General features: G+C 45.4%; 1 pseudogene; it reads right to left on the bottom strand.

Moving 5' to 3' along the window:
* Positions 1-7,979, bottom strand: part of LOC102873183 — a 45,120-nt pseudogene extending 37,141 nt beyond the window's left edge.
* Between the last annotated feature and the right edge of the window lie 240 nt (positions 7,980-8,219).

Here is an 8,219-nt window from a genome sequence, read left to right as displayed (position 1 = left end):
CTCGCTGTTCCAGCTCCTCAACCCACTGAAGCACAGCCAAATCTGCCTCATATGTTTTCTCTTTGGAAGACCAACTCATCAGCCCTTCTTGAAAGGCAGGTAGCTGGCTCGGCTCAAAGATGGGATCATTTGAGGGCCGCAAGCAGACTTCCTGCAAGAAGTCCCTGTGCTTGCTAAGGTGTTCGTGAAGGGCTTTCTCCCTGATGCCTCGGGGGTGCAGGGCCTTGAGTGTGGCATCCAATGTCGCAGGATCTCGAATCCACCACCAGCCTGACTGCATCTCAGGGGGCACAGGCTGGGCTGTCAGCTGGGTTAGGTAACGCTGCTCCATCTGTTTGAAGAACTTACTGGGTGGTCTGCCTCTCCGTTTTGGCTGTCCTAACCCTGTGGGACTCTGTGGCATTTCTCTAAAGTCTCCTGCTTGCCTCTTTGGGGGTACCACAGATAAGGGAGTGGAACAAAGTTGCACTGGAGAACAGGAATTGGCAGCACTGGGTGTAATCACTGGCTTGGATGAGGCAGGATGCTGAGGGGAAGGAGTGGACCGGTCCTCAGGAACTGCAGGGGATGGTGTAGGGGCAGCATTGCAGGGCATCTGGGCTGAAAAGCTAAGCCAGGGAGTCTGAGGATCAGGGTTGGATTCTGTTTCATCAGCTTCTGGTTCTTCCAAGGGCTGTGATGATGCTGGATCCAGTTTTCCTGGGCTACTATCAGGTGTGAGGACTGAGCTGCTCAACAGGGAGCCATGACTCTGAGGCTGGCTCAGCCAAGACAGGAAGGCTGACTGGCTAAGGTCATGTTGACTCTGACCTAGTGACAAAGGGGAACCTTCTGGTTCTAGAAACCCATTACGGGACGAAGGGTAGGACTGAAACTGTGGCTGGGGCTGGGGCACGGGTTGGGTCTGAGGAAGGGGCTGGGGCTGGAACTGAGGAAGAAACTGAGGCTGGGCCTCAGGCTGTGGCTGGAGCTCAGGCTTAGTCTCAGATTGTTCTGAATTTCGACTCTTGATAGGGGATTTAAGGTGCCTAGGTCCCATAGATGCAGGCTTAGTTTTTCGAGGTCGGCCTCCGGCCGTGGCAGGAGAACCAACAGAGGTATTCCAGTCTGCTAATTCCTTCTTCACAAAGAGAGATGAATTAGGTGCTGGATGGGCTGCCACCTTTAAGGAATCAGTTTCCTGCTTTATCGTATCTTCAGGAAGTAGAGTCCCCTCTGTTCCTTCCACAAAGATACCGGCCAGATAAGGCAGTACCCAATAGCGGCGTCTATAGCGATCTTGTCCCAAGGAGACAGCTCGAAGCATTTGGGATGAGAGAAGCAGTTCTTTGCGAAAGAAGAGCTGACTCCTGCTGAGTTTTTCTACCTGGTGCTCTAGCTCTGGGATGCTGCTTGCTGAAACATCAACCTCTCCATCTCTTTGACCCCTACGGCCTCGGCCAACTACTATAGTATCTTCCTCCTCTTCTTCTTCCATGCCACTGGTTTTTTCCATGATCCGAGAACTGCGCCTCAACACTAGGCCTTCCTCTGGGCTTTGTATCTCTACTTCAAGATGCCCCGTTCGTTTGGCCAGAGCAGTTTTTAGTCTCTGGAGCCGGCCTTCAACAATCCCTTTGTTTTTCCTGTAACTGGACATACCCTCCAGGGTCTTGCCAATTTCATTGATGATAAGGGTGGAGCCATTAAACTCATGCACAAGGAAGGCTAGGACAGCAGCCTTCTGTTGGGGTGGCTGGGCCTGAAAAGGCTGGGTGCGAAGGCTGTCACAGAGGGCTGGCTCCACCCCATATGCTATCAGGAAGCAGCGTAGGATCTCAGACACATTGTCCCTCGTCAGTGGGATCTCAGATACCTTCTCCCCCAAAATCTTTAGAGACTGTTTGAAGAAAAGCATAATAGGAGAGAGAAAAAGAGAAACAGTTTAGATAAACATGGAAGGGAGAGAGAATAAGAATTAGACAGAATTAGGGAGGTAAGACAGAGAAACACAAACAAAACACAACACTGGATCCTAAGCCCCTTTCAATCCCCAAGGAAAGGGCTTCACCTGACAATAGGAGGGCAAGCCAGGATCATAGAGTGCAGCCTTCAGGAGACGGACCAGCAGATCTTGCACCTCACCCGCGCTATCACCTTGGCAAAGGAGTCCCTCCTGTAGAACTCCCAGGCTTGGCACATCTTTGGCAGGATCAAAGCCAAGCACCTTGCCGAAACTGTGCAGGAACTCTATTATGGTCAAGCAATCTGAGAAAGCTCCACTAGGCAGTAACAGACCAGGGATACGTGAGAAGATAGGCAGAGGCTGGTGGTCAGATAAACACATATCCTCTGTGGGCTTCTTCATCTCCTCCAAGATCATCTGCTGCCTCTGTCGTTCCTCCAAGCGCCTCTGCATGGCTAGAGTCTTATCTGCTTTACAAGTTGGCTTAGCTTTGGCCATCTCATCCTTTTCCTTCATTTTTATCTTCTCCTTCTTTTCCAGCTTGACTTTTTCCTTCAGTTTTTCCTGCTTTGTTTTTACCTTCTCTTTCTCAACCTTAGATTTCTTCTTCTCTTCCTTCTGTTTTAAGTTCTTAGGCTCTTGTTTTCGCTTGTTTCTGGTCTGCCCTTGGACAGAAGTCTGGCATTCTCCGCGCTGCACCTTCCGCCTCATCTTCTTTTTAATTGTACTCATCTTTTCTTTATCCTCCTCATTCAGTGTTTCTTGGGCCTCTAGTTTCTTTAGAAGGCGGCTGTCTGTCTTATTCAATAGCTCAGTGACTTTGACCTTGGGTGGCCGACCTCGGACCCGTTTCACTTTGGGGACCTCTTTGGTCTTGGCCTTCTCAGTGTTTTGAGGTCGACCCCGTTTGCCAGTAATTGCCTGAATCCTGGATGGGATTTCCTCTGCTGAGAGTTGCACCCACTGCACACCCTCTGGTGTGTCTCTCTCTTCAAAGAAATCTCCAACAGGGATTCGAGGACTGAAGCTGAAGTGTTCACGGCGAACATTGTGTACTACATTGCAGCTAAGGTACTTTATCACTTCTGGGAACTGTTTCATCCTTTTCCCACAGGGGCCATAATACCAGGTCTCCCCTTGCCACCGGTGGGTGCCCTTCTTGATGCGCACCTCTCTCCGCCACCCATGCTGGAGGGGAAGACGAACTTCTTCTGGGGTAGCAATACGTCTCCTTAGAACATCACCACTACTGGCAGTGATTCCTTCTCCAGTGTTCTCTTCCAAGTCACCAGTGGTTTCAGGAAAGCTGCTAACATCTTTATTTGTTGGGGAGGTTGTTTGGCACGTAGCTACTGGGGAAGCTGCAGGGGAGGTTTTTGAGGAGGTCACTGGGGAGGCTGTCAGAGAGGCCTCTGAGAAGACTGTTGGAAGAGCTGTTGAGGAAGGTGGAGACATTGTTGGGAAGGCTACTGGAGAGATGTCTGGAGAGGCTGCTGTAGAAACAGCCAACGAGATTTCTGTGCACACAGATGGTGACTCTGCTGGCGAAGTTGCTGGGTGCAGATGAATGGTGGATGGCTGGTCAGGGGCGAGCTGAGTCAGGGATCCCGGGAAGTTAAGTTGCCTGAGTCTTCACTTCTTCCTGTTCTGTTATCTTGCAGGACAGATTCTCCTAAGACAGGTGGAGATGTTGGGCTGGCAAAGATAGGAGCTGAAGTCTGACTATTATCTGTCAGGAAACAGTGTTGTTATTAGAAACATATATTTTATCTTCCTAGGGAGCCACAAATCCTACCTACTGTATCCTTTCTGTAAACTATCATTGAAAACATATTAAGAGATAACAAAGGATGTTCTGTCATAAATTGTAAGGCAAGTCCTTCAACACTTTATAGCAATCCCCACCCTAAAGTATTATTTGAACAACCATAATGTGTGCGACCAAAGACATTACGTTTTGTATTTCAAGAGCTCCCTTTAAAAAAAACTCTTACTCATTGTCATTGAGCCAGACCAACTCATGGCTAACCCTCCATCAAGTTTGTAGGAGGCTGGAAACAAAAATTAAATTCAACTCCTTAAATCTTTGAGTAATTTTTTCACAATCCATTCCTATTCAAAAAATAACTAAAATGGTTCCTTCCAAATGTATTCATCCTTCACATGACCTCACGCCAAGTGTCCCCATCTCGACCTCTTTTGTTCTCAACCACCTCACCATTAAAGATCTAAGCTGTTATCTACTAAATTGGCAAACAGACATTTCAGTGTTCACTCTGATCTCACCAAGATTGAATCTAAGCCAAATTAAGTGCCCTTGAATCAATTCCAACTCATGACAACTCCATATATGTCAGAAGACTTATTTTTTTAGAAGTGGATAACCCAGGTCACTCTGCAGAGTTGTTGGGAGGATTCTCACCTCCAATCTTTCAGTAAGCAGCCAAACATGTTAACTGCACCATTCAGGGACTCTGAAGTGACCATCAAGGACATCCTATCTCTCATTCCCAGGTATAGATCTACTACAGAAAGATAACAGTTTAAAAGAAAGTAGATGGGGGTTGTGGCTACATAATTGTATTCACCTAGCAAACAAAGCTCATCAAACTGCATGGCTTAAAAACTGATGAAACTTATTGTATATAAATTATACCACAAAAAAGATTTTTAAAAAATGCATTTGCCATCTAAGATGTAACTACTAGTTTCTCCCCATCTAGAGCAAAAAAGAATTAACAAAAGATTCAAAGAAACAATTCATTCAAAGAATAATGGACCATATGAACCACACTCTACTATCTTAATACAAGAACTAGATGGTGCTCAGTTACTACTATCAACCTCTCTCATCAGAATCATAATAGAAGGTCTTGGTCAGAGAGGGAGGAAAAACTAGATAGAACAAATTCAAAATCATAAATATGACCAGACTACTGGTCTACAGAGATTGATGGAACCCCAAGATGATGGCCTTTAAGCAAACTCTTCAAAACTGGAACTGAATTCAGTCCGAGGGGTTCAACTTTCAAACCATAGACTGGTCTATAAAGTGGATAACAACATCAAGGAGGAATGTACGCCTCCATACAAGCTAACAGAGATAGAAAAGACAAGTTTTATGTCCAAAACACAGCTAGGCAGAAAGGGGCAGGTATGAAGAATCAAAGGAAACGGGAAACAACAGGAATTAAGCAGTAAGAGTAGTACTGTTACACTGAAGGGATAAAAAAACCAATGCCATGAAATAAAACGTGCAAACTGTTGAATGGGGAAACTAATATGCTCTGTAAATTTTTGCCAGGGCTACAATTTTAAAAAACTCATTCCGTAAATAAATACTAAGCATCAAATTATTATGTGGATCGATGTTTATACCAAATCTTTCAACTTGAACTATCTGGATTCTAACTCCTAGTGGGCTTTACTCATAAACTATCTCAAAGAGTCCTATTACAGGCTCAGTTTCTGACCATGAATGTCATCTTAGTTCCCATCTCTACAGTGGAAGACGACTCATTAGCTACTTCCACCTTTCATTATTGTTGCTGTTGGTGGGTGCCATCAAGTTGAGTATGACCTGTAGGGATCCTATGGAACATCAGATATAAATCATGTCCTATCTTGTGCCATTCTCCCACTTCCTGACCCATTAGAGTCACTGCAGCAGTTACTGAGTCAATTCACCTGGCTGAGGGCCTACCTCTTCCTTGTCAACCCTCTGCCTTTCTGAGCATCATGTCCCTCTCCAAGGAATCATCCCTCCTAGCAACATGCCCAAAGTATGTGAGGTGAAGCTTTATCAGCTCTGCCTCCAAAGAGCACTCTGCCTGCACTTTCTCCAATACATATTTGTTCTTTTGGCCGTCCACGGGATGTTCAGTGCTCTTCTCCAACACCACAGCTCAAAGGTAACAATTCTCCTGTCATCCTTATTTATTGTCCAGCTCTCAGATGCACAGCAAGTGATCAGAAAGACCATAACCTGAACGAGACACACCTTAGTCCTCAAACTGCTATCATTACTCCTCAATAATTTTGAGAGGTCCCCGACTACAGACTTTCCCAGTGCAGTATGTCTAATTTCCTGCTGCTCGTAAAAGGGTATTGATTATGGATCTAAGTAAGATGAAGTTTAGAGTTTCAATCTTTTCTCCATCTATCATGATGTTGCCTATTAGTCCAGTGGTATGGTATGAATCCTAAATCCCCCATTATGTAAATTATATTCTATGGTCATTCTGATAACTCTATATTCAAATATAAACACTCTTACAATACACAAAAAAATTAAGGACATAGTTCATATAGGAGTTGCTCGTGGCCTAGTAGCAAAGGCAGACATTTCCAATCCACCTAATCCATGGGAGAAGATGGGCATTGTCCACCTACACGATTAAGTGCCTCTGAAAGTCCATGCTCCAACTCCCGGGCACCTATCATCTGTGTATAGAACATATCCCTCCCACAGCTTTATCTGTTTGTCTTTATGCTAAAATCTGGAAATTCCTCAGAGTTCAGCACTGTTGGGCGGGGGGCGGGGGAGGAACACCAATGCTACTGGGGATAGACTAAAGTGACCTTTCCTACGGTACACAGAAACCCAGAGGCTGAACCCAGAAACTAGGTCTGCTGGTTCCTAAGGTAGCCTAACAAAACAACTCATTGCTGTCAGGTGGGAATCGATTCATAGATGACCTTCCAGTGGATTTCAGAGGCTGTAAATCACACAGGGGAGACTTTCCATCTTTGTCCTGAAGAACCATTGGTGAACTCTAACCTGCCTATTCACGAGGCCACCCGAGCTCCCTCAAAGTAGCATGCAAAATGGAAATAACAATGGATCTTAAAAACAAATAAATATATAAAAAAAAACCCACAGATACATAGATTTGAAGTAAAGAGCCACTTCAATTTGTTGTATGTGTAAACTAGTTACCTTTGTAACCCTCAGTTTGCTTACTTGTAAAACAGGACTATGTGAAAAATAAAATACTTAGCACAATTACTGGGTATACAGAAAACGACCCAACAACATTAACTTTCTTTCTCCATCACAAATTATTTTAAAATAAGGGAGGTAAAGGGGGGGGGGACCCAAATACAACCTCATCTGTTGCCCAGGAGTCAATTCTGATTCACAGGGACCCTTTAGAACAGAAGAGAAAGTGTCCTATTGATTTCCAAAGCTGTAAGTCTTCATAGGAGCAGACTGCCTCCACTAGTGGTTTCAAAGCATTGACTTTTAGGTTTACAGCTCAACACTTCATGCACTGCATCACCAGGATTAATACTAAGACCTAACCTAATACTATACCTAATATTATAACTAATATTAACACCTAAGAGTAGTTTACACTCCAAATTATCAATCACTAGTCAACCTATATTTGCCGTTTGGTCCTTCCATCCCAACCTATTACTTCCAGTTTGTCAAACTTATTACTAAGTTTAGAAAAGTGATTTAATTTAGAAACCTGGAAAGTTCTTCTGAGTAACTGACCAAAACCTTAATCTGCCCCAAGGGGAATTCTGAGGAAAACAATTCTTAGAAGAATTTTCTATGTAGGTTACTTTATCCAGCCTCTCAAATGCCATCAATGCTGCGCACAAAGTGATGGAAAGCAACCTAGAAAATGGATTCTCTGGCAGGAAATAACCTTCTTCAAATCCAAACACCTCCATCCCTAATCTCAGGCAGTAAAATTTTACTGGGTGATCTAAACTGTCCCCGCTCTGACACAAATCCAGTTCTTTAGGCCAGAGCTGCGGCAGGAGAAAGAAAAGAAAATCAAAAACCTCAAACAAACCCCACCCCTCAAAATATCCGGCGAAGGGAGGGAGGTCCAGTAAGTAAGTAGGTTCTCTTCTGAGGACAGATATAAGGCACCAGGCGCTCCAGCAACACAATCCCTTTCCCAAGGTCATTCAAGTCGGAGAAGGTGCGAAAGAGAATCTGCAAGCTGTCTCTGTGTTCTGGAAACCACACTACAGGTTCTTTCGGGGCGCCGATTCCCCCCCTTTCCACCCTCATGTGTGAGTGAGCACTGGCCTCGGCATTTCCGAAACAAGCCGCAACAAGCTCTGCAGTGTTGGTAAAGGGGCTGACGCGATGAAGAAACAGATGCTCCAAAGCAGAGAGACGGTTCTTCCTGGGCTGGCAGAGCCTCCCCCCAAGGTTATTAACCGAAACCGCAGGCACTGCGGAGACCGGGGCTCCGAGCCCCCAGCGCGGCCACTCGGGGAAGCCGGCTTCCCCGACGCCAACCGCGGC

This window comes from Elephantulus edwardii, unplaced genomic scaffold (genome assembly GCF_000299155.1).
Source record: "Elephantulus edwardii isolate Elephantulus edwardi_28Jun2011 unplaced genomic scaffold, EleEdw1.0 scaffold00028, whole genome shotgun sequence".
NCBI lineage: Eukaryota > Metazoa > Chordata > Mammalia > Macroscelidea > Macroscelididae > Elephantulus > Elephantulus edwardii.
Note: the sequence above shows the minus strand (reverse complement) of the source record. Positions and strands in the feature narration are given on the sequence as shown.